Genomic DNA, 15,301 nt, shown 5'->3' with positions numbered 1-15,301 from the left:
AGGAAATTCCTGGTAGAAAAGATCAGGAAGAGAGAAGACAGACAACAATCTTAAAGATGTAGGTGTAGAAACATTCAGATTAGGTCCAGTGTCCCATTTCCATGGTTGTATCCTTGGGACACTATAAACTTTCTATGGAAATCTGTGTTCATCATGGCTTCATGGCCCATATGGCATGAAAAGAGTAGAGAACCAACTTCTAATGGGTGAGTATAGGTGGTGCCTCTGGGAAAACTCAGAGTCCTGAACTCCTCAGAATGGTGCAGTGAAGACAGTCCAGAGTTCCTGCACTTTTTTGGTGTTTTGGAAGTGTGAAGGAAGCCGGTCAATAAGAAATTTGGGTTTTGGGTCAAGAGGACATCAAGTGAGGGCACTATAACTGGAGAAAATGACAAGGTCCATGGTTATGAAAATAAGCATAAGCATGGAATATTAGGTGAGCCAAGCTATATACCAGAAAATGGAGCACAGACAGAGACACTGGAGTTTGTGGGCCAAGTGGAATGAAGTATCTCAACTGAATCCATGTCCCTTCCATGATTTTAGAATGCACAAAATCCTGAAGAGAAGGATAATAGCAAGGGATGAAATTAAGGGTGAAAAAGTTTCAAAATGGACTGAATGTTTTCCTCCTAGTTCCTGAACTGTGAGGTAGACAGTGACTTGAATATTTCTGACAGATCACTTGACCATAATCAGTATCTTGGAATAGGACAGGGTAAATGGTTGGCTGAAGGCAGCCCAAAGCTAAGAAGTTGTATTCTTTTCAGGAAGTAGAGAAAGTTATATTTAAAAAATTCTGAAACAGAGTATGTAAAATTTTGTTATACTGTACTCATGAACTCACCTTCTTATCTTATTGCTCTGCTAACACAATGGTCTCCTATTGGACATCACCATTGCCCAGGTAAAAATCAGTCTCCCTCCAGTCACCAGTGTGGAACCAACCAACACAGTCACTCACTAAGTGAGATTCAGTCCTAGCATAACGCTGTTGGGGGGCTCTTTGGCACTGTGGGGAGGAGGGAATACCTATCTTTCTTTAAGGTTACATTTGGATGAAAGTGTCTTATAGCAAGAGTGTTCATGCACAAAGTTTATAGAATGTATTAAAACTATTCCTTTAAATTTTCTTAATCACAGCTCTATTGTTTTCTCCCTAGAACTCAGGCATGAACCCATTAATCTACAAGATGAATTTAAGTGATTACCACCACATTCAGAACTACTACTTCTTCCCAACAACCAAACTTTCTTTCTGGATAACATTCATCATGCCTGCCTTTTTTTTTCCCAAGATGAGTTTTTCCTGGGGGTGTCCTTTTGACTTCTAAAACCATCTTGTGAGTTAGTTAGACATGGAAACTAGTTAGACTTAAGTACTTCCATTCCTCTTTGGTGTTCAGAGACACGAACGTCATCATTATTCAATCTCTATATGACAATGGTATCATGGTATGTGAAGAAGAGCCCTGGACATTGAATCAGAGGACCCACACTTCTTCCATGATCTTCCATCTATGAGCAGTGTGACATCTGACAAATCATTCCTCTCCCTGAGCCTTAGTGTTTTCATATAAAATGCATAATTGTAATGCCCTGCATTCCTTATAGATTTGATAAAATAGCATGATCACAAATTATGTGATCACACTTTGCAAAGTGATATACACACAGGAATTTTTTTATACCTGACCTTAGCTCACAGCATCATTCCCTCATATGTAATCAGAAGTCATGTGCCAAAGCAAACAGGTGTTCTTCCTAAGGACTGATAGAATTTATCATATTTGATCAAGTAAAAAAAATGTGTATGCTCTTTTTTTTTTTTAAAGATTTTATTTATTTGACAGAGAGAGACACAGCGAAAGAGGGAACACAAGCAGAGGGAGTGGGAGAGGGAGAAGCAGGCTTCCCACGGAGCAGGGAGCCCGATGCGGGGCTCAATCCCAGGACCCTGGGATCATGACCTGAGCCGAAGGCAGACGCTTAACGACTGAGCCACTCAGGTGCCCCAAAAATGTGTATGCTCTTAATGTAATTCACATCTAACTCAATTTTATAACAGGTGATATTTTTCTTCTACTTCTCAAATTTTGGTTCTTCCACTTAAACCTCTGTACACATTCCACAGTAACTAGGAACAAAAGAAAATATCTTCGTTGTGGCTTAAAACAGATAATTATTCTGTTTCCCCTGCAATTTGAACATTCAGGAGCAACAAGACTACTGAAATCCAGCTAAGCATTGTGATAGCTTTTTAAAAGTAATATTACTAGGCAGTATTATAGTGAGTCTTAGTTCTGCTTGGAATACTACATTTGCATGAGGTTTTTCTATTGAAATGGAATGTGTGCACATTACAACTTTTTTCCACATTAAAGAACAGAACATTCTGCCTCATTTTCATCTGCTTCACATCCCATCTATGCAGAGATCCTATTGACTTAAGAAAAGAATAATCCATAAGGTGCTGCATTAGATGAACTTTGCCAAGATAGGCCTAAGCTTTAAAAGACACTACTCAAATTTTTCTTTGCTACTGTGTCTGTCTTGTAATGTGTATTAGTAAAGAAAGGGTTTTAGCATTCATGAAATTTTCAACCCATTCCTAAGAAGACACATTTCCTATATTACCTCTGTAAATTGGTCAGCTTCATCAACTTCTAGTGAGTTATAAAATTGCTAGATAGAATCAGTCTATTCTGATATTTTTTTTATTTTTTATTTTTTTTTTTTTATATTCTGATATTTTGACAACATAGTTGTACATACAGAAGGCTCATTTGCTTACATTCAAAATGTCAGAATTGCCACTATTGGAGGTGTGGTGATTAAAAAATAAAAGCCATAGTCATGACTTCTTATATATGTCCTTTGTCCTGACTTTGTAGCTTCTCTCATCAAGAGGTGGAGTCTATTTCCCCTCCTCTTAAATCTGGACTGGCTTTGTGACTAGCTTTGGCCAGTAAACTGAAGCAGGAGTGATGTGCCATTTCCAAGCCTAGTCCTCAAAAGAGATTGAGCATTTCTGCTCACTACCTTGGAAACTACCTACCCAACTAACATGTGAATAAGCTGTGAATGCTGGAGAATGAGAGGCGATGTGGAGTATAGCTGAGTTAGCTTAGCTTAGACCACGTTGGACCAGCCAGTTCCCAGTTGACCCATGAGCTGACTGCTGTTGCATGAATGAGCCTAGCCAAGACCAGGAGACCTGACAAATCAACCAACTCACCAACTCATGAGCCACATAAAATAGTTGTTATAAGCCACTGAGTTTTGGGATATATATATATATTTTAAAGATTTTATTTATTTATTTGAGAGAGAGAATGAGAGACAGCACAAGAGGGAAGAGGGTCAGAGGGAGAAGCAGACCCCCTGCCGAGCAGGGAGCCCAATGTGGGACTCGATCCCGGGACTCCAGGATCATGACCTGAGCCGAAGGCGGTCGCTCAACCAACTGAGCCACCCAGGTGCCCATGAGTTTTGGGATATTTTATTATACAGCAAAAGATAACTGATATAGAAGGACTAATACTTTATCTAGGGAAAGTTATTCCTCATAGTCCCAAAACCATGACTGAAATTTCATTTTCTATAGGAAAGTGATTAAAGTCAAGAAAAAACTTTGAAGATTTGACAAATTCAAGTATGAAAAAATAGCAATAAGGATGACAATTTATATATTCACTTTGAAACTAGTCAATATTAAAATGGCAATTAAACTGATTTATGTTAGCTTATGAAACAATAACATGACAGGAAAGAGCAGGGTGAAAAAGCTGACCCGTTTTTGCACAATATTGTCTTTGCACAATAAATTGTTAAGAGGTAAAGATACTCTTAAAATGGGGTGCCTGGGTGGCTCAGATGGTTGATCATCTGCCTTCGGCTCAGGTCATGATCCTGGGGTCCTGGGATTGAGCCCCACATTGGGCTCCTGGCTCAGCGGGGAGCCTGCTTCTCCCTCTCCCTCTGCCTCTCCCCCTGCTCATGCTCTCTCTCTCTATCTCTGTGTCTCAAATGAATAAATAAAATCTTTAAAAAAAAAAGATACCCTTAAAATGAATCTTTTATCTTTAATGTAACATGTCCACTTAGAACTTTGGCCTGTTGGTTTGGATTAAAATACAAAATGTCATATCTTACCTAAGCACATGGATCTGCTTTCAAATATTTATGCCATTTAGGTTGGTGGCTCAGATGGCTGATGGAAAATTACAAATGTTCTGTTCCATGAGTGCTTCTTCCCACAGTTTGCTGAAGACAAAGTCTCAGTGTACAAATCTGGGAGTTTATAAAAGGGCCAGTGAATTACAATAATTTTCAGAAAAAAAATTATCTAAAATCCATAGAAGCTGCACTATACATGTCTCTTGTCCTCACATGACTATGTATAAACAGATAATGATGTGGTTGTTGATTATGATAATGTTAGTTGATTTTGATAATGATGTGATACATTCTTACACAAGAAGGAATGAAAATTTGGCTGTTAAATTTGACACTAATGAAACCATAGCAGTCATGGTTCACAAATCCTGGTGATTTGAAGGGGAAAAAAAGTTACTAACAATCCCTTCATTGCCTTGAAACTTTCTTAACATAATTGATCTCTTGTATAAAACTGGCTATCTGAAGAGCTGATGAAGAGCAATTGCATATAGTTATATTCTCATGAGCTAGTATCAAGAATTCACTTTTTTTAAAAGTCATTATTACCTGAGAGCTATTCCTTGAGAGCTTGCACATAATGGCTCATTTGCAATAGCTTCGGGAGAAGGGGGGCTTTGTGAGACATCTCTTCTCATCAGATATTTTAGTCTGTTGTGATCTTTTTTCTCAGTTGATGGATATTGTGAAAGGACTAACAGAACAACCCCTACAAATACCTTTTGTCTCTGAAAAGACATCCTGATGTGAAAACAAGATAGTGAATGTCCAGAATAAAATATGCTTAAATTAGGCTATATCTTGATGAAGATCACCTGACTGTACAGTATTGTGAAGTGCATCAATGACTAATGAGAATTTAAATATAGTTTCACTTTCCAAAAATGCACAGCAGTGGTTCTCAACAGGGGGTGATTTTGCCATTGCAGGGTGCATTTGGAAACATCTGGAAGCAGTTTTGATTGTCATGAGTTGTGGGTGCCACTGGAATCTAATGGGCAAAGACCCTTAGATTAGATGCTGCTCAACATCTTACCATGCAGAGGACAACCCCTACAACAGTTATGTAGTCCAAAATGTCAATAGTACTACTGCTGAGAAATCCCAATTTAGAACATACATTCTTGTTCAACGCAAATTCCACATCTTCATTTAGCCTGATAGACGTCCACATTCTAAGGAGGAAATATTATACAGTGCTAAAAGTGGGCTCAAGAATCAAGCTTTCTGTTTTCAAACCCTAGTTATATTAGTTATAATGTGTATGACCTTGGATATGTTACTTATCCTCTCTATCCCTTAGTTTTCTAATCTGCTATATCTGAATAATAATAATGACTATTTCATAGAGGTATTGTGATAATAAAATAATTTTAAGTCAAATGCCTAAATGTGCCTGGCACATAATAACCACTCAGAAAATAATCACTGTTATTATTATATTCAAATAATAAAAGTTGGTGAAAGGTATAAATAACTCTGTAGTAGGTATTTATATCGTACTTGAACTTGTTTCTCTATGAGGGTTCAAAGTAAACCTCAGAAGTTGTAATGATGATGAATAACTGTCCATTTATTTCACATATTCAATGGTAAATGCTACTTGAGCTCACTTTTTAAAGATAATTAAATTTTTATTGTTACACAGAGGTATAATCACACACACAAATGTAAAGATTACTATAAATCTTTTTTGTAGTTAAGAGGATAACAAAGAAATATGTAACAATAAGTATACGGATTTGGTTCAATAAGAATTTATTGAGTAACTTCTACATAGGAGGCTGGATGTTTTTTGGAAAAGATGGAGGGTTGTTCAGTTTCTGGGCTCTTGTCTTTGCTTGAGAGAGCTCTGGCAGAGGAAGAGCTGTGCTCGGAGAGAACTCTGAGCACAAGCAGTGTTGGGGACATCAATGAACTGTATGGCTGATGTCTGTGGAGAAATTTCTGCAAGAACTGGGTGTTGCTCTAACAAAGCATATACAACATGTGGCATTAGCTTTGGATCCTGGCAGTTGGTGGCAAAGTAACGATTTACAGGAGTCTATAGAAATGGTGACTCATGTGCGGCAGAACATTTGATAACACTGTCTACTGTGACAGCATAGGAAACAGGCAATATAGTTAATAAACTTGTGGCTTTCATTGCAAAGGCTGAAGAATGAGTAGTACTTGCTAGGGTGCCTTGGTTACAATTGATTGCATTTAAAAAGAATCTCAATAGACACTTGTGGAATGAATGAATGAGTCTCTACCATTACTCTTTAGTTCAAATTCCTAATCTTTATATGAAGTATTGTCTGCTTCCTAGCTAGTCTCTTTACTACTAATCTTATTTCTATTAATAATCTAATTTCCTTTTCATGCTCAGGGAAAACAATCTATCAAATATGATAATTATTGTCTCACATCAAAAGCTTCAGTATATATTATATACAGTACCCCTTAGAAAGTCATACTATAGGGGCGCCTGGGTGGCTCAGTCGTTAAGCGTCTGCCTTCAGCTTAGGTCATGATCCCAGGGTCCTGGGATCGAGCCCCACATCGGGCTCCCTGCTCCGCGGGAAGCCTGCTTCTCCCTCTCCCACTCCCCCCGCTTGTGTTCCTGCTCTCGCTCTCTCTCTCTCTCTGTCAAATAAATGAATAAAATCTTTGAAAAAAAAAAAAAAAGAAAGTCATACCATAATTTGGCCTCTGCTTATCTTTCCTATTTCCCACTGTTTTCCCACATACAATCCACCCTTCAGACACAATAAACTCCTTTTGTTCCCACAGCTCCATGTCTATACATGAGAAATTTCCATGGTTTGAAACTGCCCTCCTCAGTTTTGCCTAGAAGACAGTAGCCCCTTAATAAATACTTGTAGACTTAAATGATGAATTAATATATGGATGTAAAGCTCAAAAGAGGAAACTATTATACTCATTAAAATATCAGTCAGTCCACAGAAAAATTATCATTTGAAATAGATCAAATTTTAATGTGTATATGTATCACTTAGGATCTTGTTAAATGCAGATTCTGATTCAGTAGATCTGGAGCAGGCATGAGATGAATTTCCAGCTACAGCTCTCAGGTGTTAAGAGCTGTTAGCCCACAGATCACATTTGGGTTAACAAAATCTTAACAACAGAACTTCCCATAAAAGTAGGAAGGGAATATAGATAAAAGAACAACATTAACCAAGGCAACAAGACAGATGATTATTGGTTACATTAGCCATAGTGGATTATTTCTATTTTGTGGTCACTTAGGATTTCTAGAGGGGAAATTTAAACAATGGATGCTGGAAGGATAAGGCAAGGCCATATTATAAAAGTTCTTAAAACCACAGTGAGAAATGTGTACCTAGTTAAGCAGGCAGTGACAAGTAATTAACTTTTTTTGTTTTTGTTTTTGAGGAATGGGACTAGAGCTATAATGTGTATGTGTGTATGTGTGCGTGCATGAGAATTTACTTTGGTTATCTGGATTGTGAAAAAAGAAGTCAAATAAAAAGAATTTTGGCATAATCTCAAAGGCAAGTCAGACATAACAGCACCAGAGGGACGAATTGCTGAAATTCAGTATTGATACACAAGAGTATTTCCAAGTCACTGCAATGCAATCTGTGAAGCCAATGTAGCACTTCTTCTCCCTGTTTCCTATCATGAATTTGTATTCAATAAAATACCAGTTTGGTTTAAATTTGGTTCAGAAAAATAGCATATATTGTTTTTGTACCTGTTTCATAAAGAAATATGTAGATTTAGTTCCTGCTTGGCCTAGTTGGCTGAATTAGAAACAAACAGGCATATAAACAAACAAACCAGCATAAAACCTAATTCAGTTAACAGCCTGGTAAACAGTGTTACAATTGCCTTGGTTAAGGGTAAGGAGCTCAACAAATATATTGAGTTTATTTCAGCTTTTAATTTACTTTTTGGTTGAATCATTGAATACAAATGCTGGGTGGAACATCCAGAATGGATTTGGAAGAATCTAAGTACACAATGCTGAACTCCAAAATCTCTGGACTGAGACTGGTTCACTTGTGGGAGCTTATCTAGTAGCTGTAGTTCAGCAGGGAAATCCCAGTGGTGTCTGTGATTCAATATGTGTATGCCCATCAGGAAACATTCTCACTAGAATTTGCTTAAGCTGTGTGGGTTGGCAAATGAAGGGAACCTGAGGGGTTGACATCATACAACAATATCCCACACCCCCCACCTTGTACTCTTTATTTGCAAAGTAAATCAAATTACTTTTCAAATGCAGCTAAAGTCAGACTTATCTATCTGATGGTTCTCTGAAAACTTCTTCAATAGGAAAAACAGACTGTGGAAATCACCTTTCCAAGGTTGTTTGCTTTGTTACAGGAAGACAAAGATTAACAGATTTTATATGTAAATGTGAACCTTAGTTGGACCTGATACTGAAAATAGAATCGGGATGCATACAGTAGATTGCTATAGACTAAATGTTGATGTCCACCCAAAAAATTTGTATATTGAAGCCTAATATCCAGTGTGATGGTATTTGGAGATGGAGCCTTTGGGAGGTGATTAGGTCATGAGTGTGGAGACCTCATGAATGGGATTAGTGCCTTACAAGCAACAGTTTTTGGGATATGTCTTCTCAGGCAAGAGAAACAAAAGCAAAAATAAACTATTGTACTACATCAAACTAAAAAAGCTTTTGCACAATAAAGGAAATCATCAAATGAAAATGAAATGGTAACCTACTAAATGGGAGAAGATATTTGCAAATGATGTCCAATAAGAGGATAATATCCAAAAAAAAAAAAAAGAGGATAATATCCAATATATAAAGAACCCATACAATTCAACACACACACACAAAAATCTAATTAAACAATGGGCAGAGGACCTGAATAGACATTTTTCCAAAGAAGACATACAGATGGCCAACAGACAGATGAAAAGATGCTCAAGCTCACTAATCAAGGAATTGCAAATCAAAACCACAATGAGGTATCACCTCACACCAGTCAGAATGGCTAGGATCAAAAAGATAAGAGATTTCAAGTGTTGGTGTGGAAGTACAGAAAAGAGAACCCTCATGCACTATTGGTGGAAATGTAAATTGGCAGAACCACTGGAAAACAGTAAGAAGGTTCTTCAAAAAATTAAAAATAGGGCGTGCCTGGGTGGCTCAGTGGGTTAAGCGTCCAACTTTTGATTTCAGCTCAGGTCGTTATCTCAGGGTCGTGAGATCGAGGCCTTCAGGGGCTCTGCTCTGTGAAGAGTCTGCTTGAGATTCTCTCTCTCCTCTCCCTCTGCCGGCCTCCATGCTCTCTTGTGCCCTCTCTCTCTAAAAATAAATAAATCTTTTAAAAAAATTAAAAATAGACATACCATGATCCAGTGATTCCACTGCTGGGTATCTATCTTAAGAAAATGAAAATACTAATTTGAAAAGCTATATGCACCCCTATGGTTATTGCAGCATTATGTACAATAGCCAAGAAATGGGAGCAACCTAAATGTCCATCCATAGATGAATGGATAAAGAAGACATGATGTCCGTATACAATGGGATATTACTCAGCCATAAAAAAGAATGAGATCTTGCCATTTGCAACAACATGGGTGGACCTAGAGGGTATCAAGGTGAGTGAAGTAAGTCAGACAGAAAAAAGGATAAATACCATATGTTTTGATTTTGCTTACATGTGGAACCTAAAGAACAAAACAAATGAACAAACAAAAAACAGAAACAGACTCATATATACAGACAACGAGTGGTTGCCAGAGGGGAGAAGAGGGGGGGGAAAGGGGCAAAATAGATGAAGAGGATTAAGAAGTACAAACTTCCAAATATAAAATAAATAAGTCATGGGGATGAAAAGTATAGCATAGGGGGCGCCTGGGTGCCTCAGTTGGTTAAGTGTTGTACTCTTGATTTTGGCTCAGGTCATGATCTCAGGGTCATGAGATTGAGCCCTGCATCGGTCTCCACATGTTTGTTCAGGCTAAGATTTACTCAATGCTGAATTCTCGGTTAGGAACACAATACCCAATTATAATGCTTTTATTTTATGACTTGGTTTCTAGGAACACATTATGGCGAGAAGCATGAAATGGGTTTTCCTGAAACATAAAAACAAAAAACATAAACAATCAAACAAAAATCTATGAGAAACAAATGGCATCTGACTTCTACAGAAAGTGACAATTTCATAGGTAGTTACTGTGTAAATTATACAACAAGGTTATTAAAGAGTAAATGTGTGAACTTGGGCTATTTTTTGATCCCGTATCTTTGTGTTTGCTCATAATTTGACATGATCTGTAGTTTCATTTATAACACTCTGTTATTAAAAATGAATACTGATTCCTCCTTGTAATCACACCCTAAACTCAATATTAACATGATGGAATTGAAGTACTTTTATTTTAAATTTGTGATCATGCTTTTTTCTGACATATAAGTCAGAAGGAAAAAAACCCAAATATGGAAATCTTTAAGTTGTTAAAACATGTAAGCATTTGGAAAAATATAACAAAAATGATGAAATAATTCCATCTATATCTTGGGTTTTTAGAGTAAACTCAGTATTAAATAGATTCAAGATATGTTTAGAAAATGTATTATGGTATTTGAGAATAATTTAATTGAAGAAATGCCTGATTTATAAATTGAAATGATTAGAGATAACTTAAAAAATATTTCAGACATTTGGAACCTGAAGAGGAGTCATTTTTCAAATGTTTTTCCTCATGCTGATTTGACATTAAATTCTGTATCACTTCCAACTGTTCATATCATAGAAAACAGAATATCATAGGCTTTGTGCATGTGAACTTTAAACATTTTTTCAATGTATGTACTTTGTTTTTCAAGTTTCACAAAATAACTCTGTTTTTTTCCATATGAGAGAGTTTTAGTGGCTCTAATGTGTCCACAACGCCTTTTGTCCAGGATAAACATACCTGGAAAAGCAAGATATAAATATTTTGATAGGAAAATTAGGAGATTTCTGCACTTGAGATTACATTTCTGGCAGTATGGCATAGTAGATAGCAAAAATAACCCTCTTTGAAAACAACTAGAATACATTGTTAAAAAAAATATCACTGAATTGAGAAGAAAGTAACTACAGAGATCTAAAACACTGTGAAAATAGAGATCTTGAAAGATATATATACATGAATGTCAAAGATCGCTTTTGATTGGAAGTTTTCTGCCAAATCCTATTGTTCATAAGCTTCAATTTTAAAATTGGAGGCTATGGAATTATGATGGGATAGGCTGGAGATAAAGTCTAAGAGAGCCTCTCATGAAAAGACCTAAAAGGGCATTCCATCCATGGTAAATGAAAAATGCACCTACCCACCCTCCCTCTTCATGTGACAACATGGATGAACTGGAGGGCATTATGCTAAGTGAAATGAGTTAGAGAAAGACAAATCTTGCATGACATCACTTATATGTGGAATCTTAAAAAAAGAAAGAAAGAAAAGAGAAAAGAGAAGAAAGGGAAAGGAAAGAGAGAAGAGAAGAGAAGAGAAGAGAAGAGAAGAGAAGAGAAGAAAGAAAAGAAAAAAGAAAAGAAAAGAATAGAAAAGTTGAACTTATAGAAACAGTAGAAAAGTGGTTGATACGAGCTAGGGATTGAGGAAAGAGGGAGAGGTTGGTAAATAGGCATAAACTTTCAGTTATGAGATAAGTCAGGTTTGAGAATTTAATATAACAGGGTGACTATAGTTAAAAATACTGTATTATAGAATTAAAATTTGCTAAGAGAGTAGAACTTAAATGTTCTCACTAAAAAAGAAGAAGAAAGGTAAACCATGTGAGGTGATGGATGTGTTAATTAACTTGATGGGAAAATCCTTTCACAATATATATGTGTATCAAATAATCATGCTGTACACTTTAAATATCCTATAATTTTATTTATTAATTATACCTCAATAAAGCTGAAAATAAATAAAATAACATTGCAGCTAATTTCAGATTAATGCTCTGTGTCATAAACATGATTTTCACATCTTTATAAATGAAAATGACCATTTTTGACTCTCTGTGGGTAAACAGGAACATCAGTAATATTAGGGCTTTTCCCCCAAAGAGTTATGAACTTCTGATGCATCCATTCCTTTTAACTAGAAATCATGGAAAGATGGGATTCTTTTATAGTATGTTATAGTGCTCCATGGTAAAACAAAATTGCCTTCAGTGAGATTAAATCTTGATCTACTTGGCACCTACTCATAAATATTTTGGTCTCCAAATACAATAAATGAAGAAAGGATATTTGGTTTCTTAAAACACATCCCTATCCTTTTTTTTTTTTTCCCCCAGAATGCAGAGTTTCTTTTTGGCTAGAGTTCCAGATGTGATTTAGGTCTGGCAAATCAGATATATTAATATAATATGTTGGTTTGGATCTGAGTTTTGAGGGGAAAAAAAGTATGTTTGGGGCATCTAATTGTTGGCATGGATCATGACAGTGAGCATCCTAGGGGTTCTGTGCCATTGTAGAATTAAAAGTCATATTTGGAAGTCTATCCAAGAGTATTTCTTCAGCCCTCCCAGCAATTCTATGAGCTGTGTCTATACCTATTAATAGCCTTTTGCACTTTCCCAAGAGTGGAGTTTCTTGTTTATAACTTCTTGTATCTAGGGATGCATCAAGAGGATATATCTGATTTCTTGAATCTACAAATTAAACAGAAACTAAAGGCAGTAAGACTTTATTCAAGGCCAAAATAAGTTGGTTTACTAATTATTTAGACATTTCTATTTAATTACATAGACTGGATCATATATAGTTTCATCAAATAAAATAACTTATTTTAATATAAACAACCTATGTGGAAATCTACTCGAATAATTTCCATACTTATGTTACCTGAGAAAAGGAGGTGAAGGTTAGTTTCATTAACCTTGGTAATAATTATAACAAATTAAAACACTTTTTTTTAAAGATTTTATTTATTTATTTGACAGAGACAGAGATAGCGAGAGCAGGAACACAAGCAGCGGGAGGGGGAGAGGGAGAAGCAGGCTTCCCCCCGAGGAGGGAGCCCGATGCAGGGCTCGATCCCAGGACCCTGGGATCATGACCTGAGCCGAAGGCAGACGCTTAACGACTGAGCCACCCAGGCGCCCCAAATTAAAACACCTTTAATGTATTATTGGACCTTGGACATTTCTCCGTGTGAAATGATTATTTTTTCCTTATGAATGTGAATGGCTAATACAATATATTGGTTTATGCTGCCTATTGTCACAATGCTATTCTAAGAATATTCTACTTGAGTAAGTTCAACTTTTAGTTACTAGACTCCTTTGTTTGTCTCTGAAAATTTTGATGATTCATCCTATTAGCTGAGCTACAATGATAGTGTCAGGAAGAAAAGGAGAAATTAATGTTGATAGATGTTTGTGACATTGACATCACACATAAGATGTAGATGATCACCATGCTAAGTATAGCAAGTTTTTTCTCTGTTTCTGAATGAGTTGCTTATGTGCATAGGTTTATCTTCTTCTAAGCCATCCCATTGTCAATTGCCTGTTATTATCTTCATACAGGGAAGTATATGTTCACAGCAGGAATGTTATCACAGTTGGACTAAAAAATCTATTGTTAGTGATGCAAAGAAATGGAACATATGGTAAATTTAGCTCAACAGAATGATGACCTTTTCTCTATGATCTGCATGTTCTTGTTTCTTATTGTAATATCCAAACCAGTGTGTAATTTCCCAGAAATCTGTACAGATATCTGAAGAAATGTGCAGCTCTGAATTTCAAGTGCTATATTTGATTATCATCCAAAAACTTAGTTTATTTAATTGGTGTTTATGTATTGTACTTATTTGTACAATTAGAATCTTGACATGTATAAAACTAGGATCAAAAAACCCACATAAGATATATTTTGTTAGTAAAAAGAGTGAAAGAATTTATAACTGATCTTTATTTTTCTAGAAATGCCCTCATAAGCCTATGTGGGTGTTTAGATATGGGTCCATTTAGGCAGAAAGGAAAAAATAAAAGAAAATTACTTAACAACCTATTTTGGAAATAACAAAAGCTTAGGGTTTGAATGTGTCTCTAAAAGTGAACCAGAATCAGCAAGCGTTCTCATTTTATCTAAAATATGTTCCTTAAAACTTGGATACTTTAAGTGTATCAGAGATGCTACCCCTTTCAGAGTGTCTTCTTATTTAATCAGAATCTAAAAGCCAATGTGGAGGAGAGCTCTACAAAGTACATTCTTGATGGCTTTAATTAAATCCTTATTCTATGCTTTATATTGATGAATACTTATAAATTCTCCCTTTGTCAAGGAAACACTGAACCCAGAATAAGTCCTTATTTTCTGAAAAATTTTTTGTACCTTTTTTCCCTTTGGACAGATGTTTGTAGGTGGAGTATGAAAGACTCTAAAAAGACCTAGTTTAATATAGCTCCTTATAAGCTGTTAGAGAAAGAGAAGAAAAAAGTGCTTTGTTTCAAATGATAAAGGTTTCTAGCAAGAGAACCAATAAATACATTTACCTGTTTTAAAAACTGTGTTTTAAGTAAAAATGAATTTATTGAGTTATATGTTGAAATTAAATAAATGATAATGTCATAAAGTGAACCAGAGGCACTGATACTGATGAAGAGGTTTCCTCTGGTTTATTAAAAATGATGAATGACACTAAGGTGGAAAAGGAGCTATTTTTAGCAGGAGCTTTTATCTCACCTGCACTCTGGCCAGGGGTTAATGTGTGTCTTTTCAGGTGAAGCTCACTCAGTTCAGCATCACTTTCTGTTTCCTAGGAAATAGGACAGTGGTCAGGTACTGTGTTAATCTGGAGTGCCATCAGTGGGACTACGAAATGGTCATTGGTGTCATTGTTTTTATCATAGAAAGGCATAGTTAGAAAAGAAGGAATAAAAGAAAGAGAAGCAAAGTGTAAAATGAGAAGAAGTCGGTAGAAAAGAAAGAGTAGAAGGTAAGAAAAGATTTAACATATAGTAATACCACTAACAATTGACCCTGGGCCACTTGGATTTTTCCAGACCTAATACTTAAAATTATGAGAATTAGCTCTGCCAAATAATCATTATTTTTGAGCCCCTTGTAGGCAGGTAGAATGTTATGCAGGGAAAAAG

Source organism: Mirounga angustirostris, unplaced genomic scaffold (assembly GCF_029215605.1).
Source record: "Mirounga angustirostris isolate CCGP_5_RB_7025 unplaced genomic scaffold, mMirAng1.0.hap1 SCAF_5, whole genome shotgun sequence".
NCBI classification, from domain to species: domain Eukaryota; kingdom Metazoa; phylum Chordata; class Mammalia; order Carnivora; family Phocidae; genus Mirounga; species Mirounga angustirostris.
The sequence above is the reverse complement of the archived record's forward strand: the minus strand, read 5'-3'. Positions refer to the sequence as shown.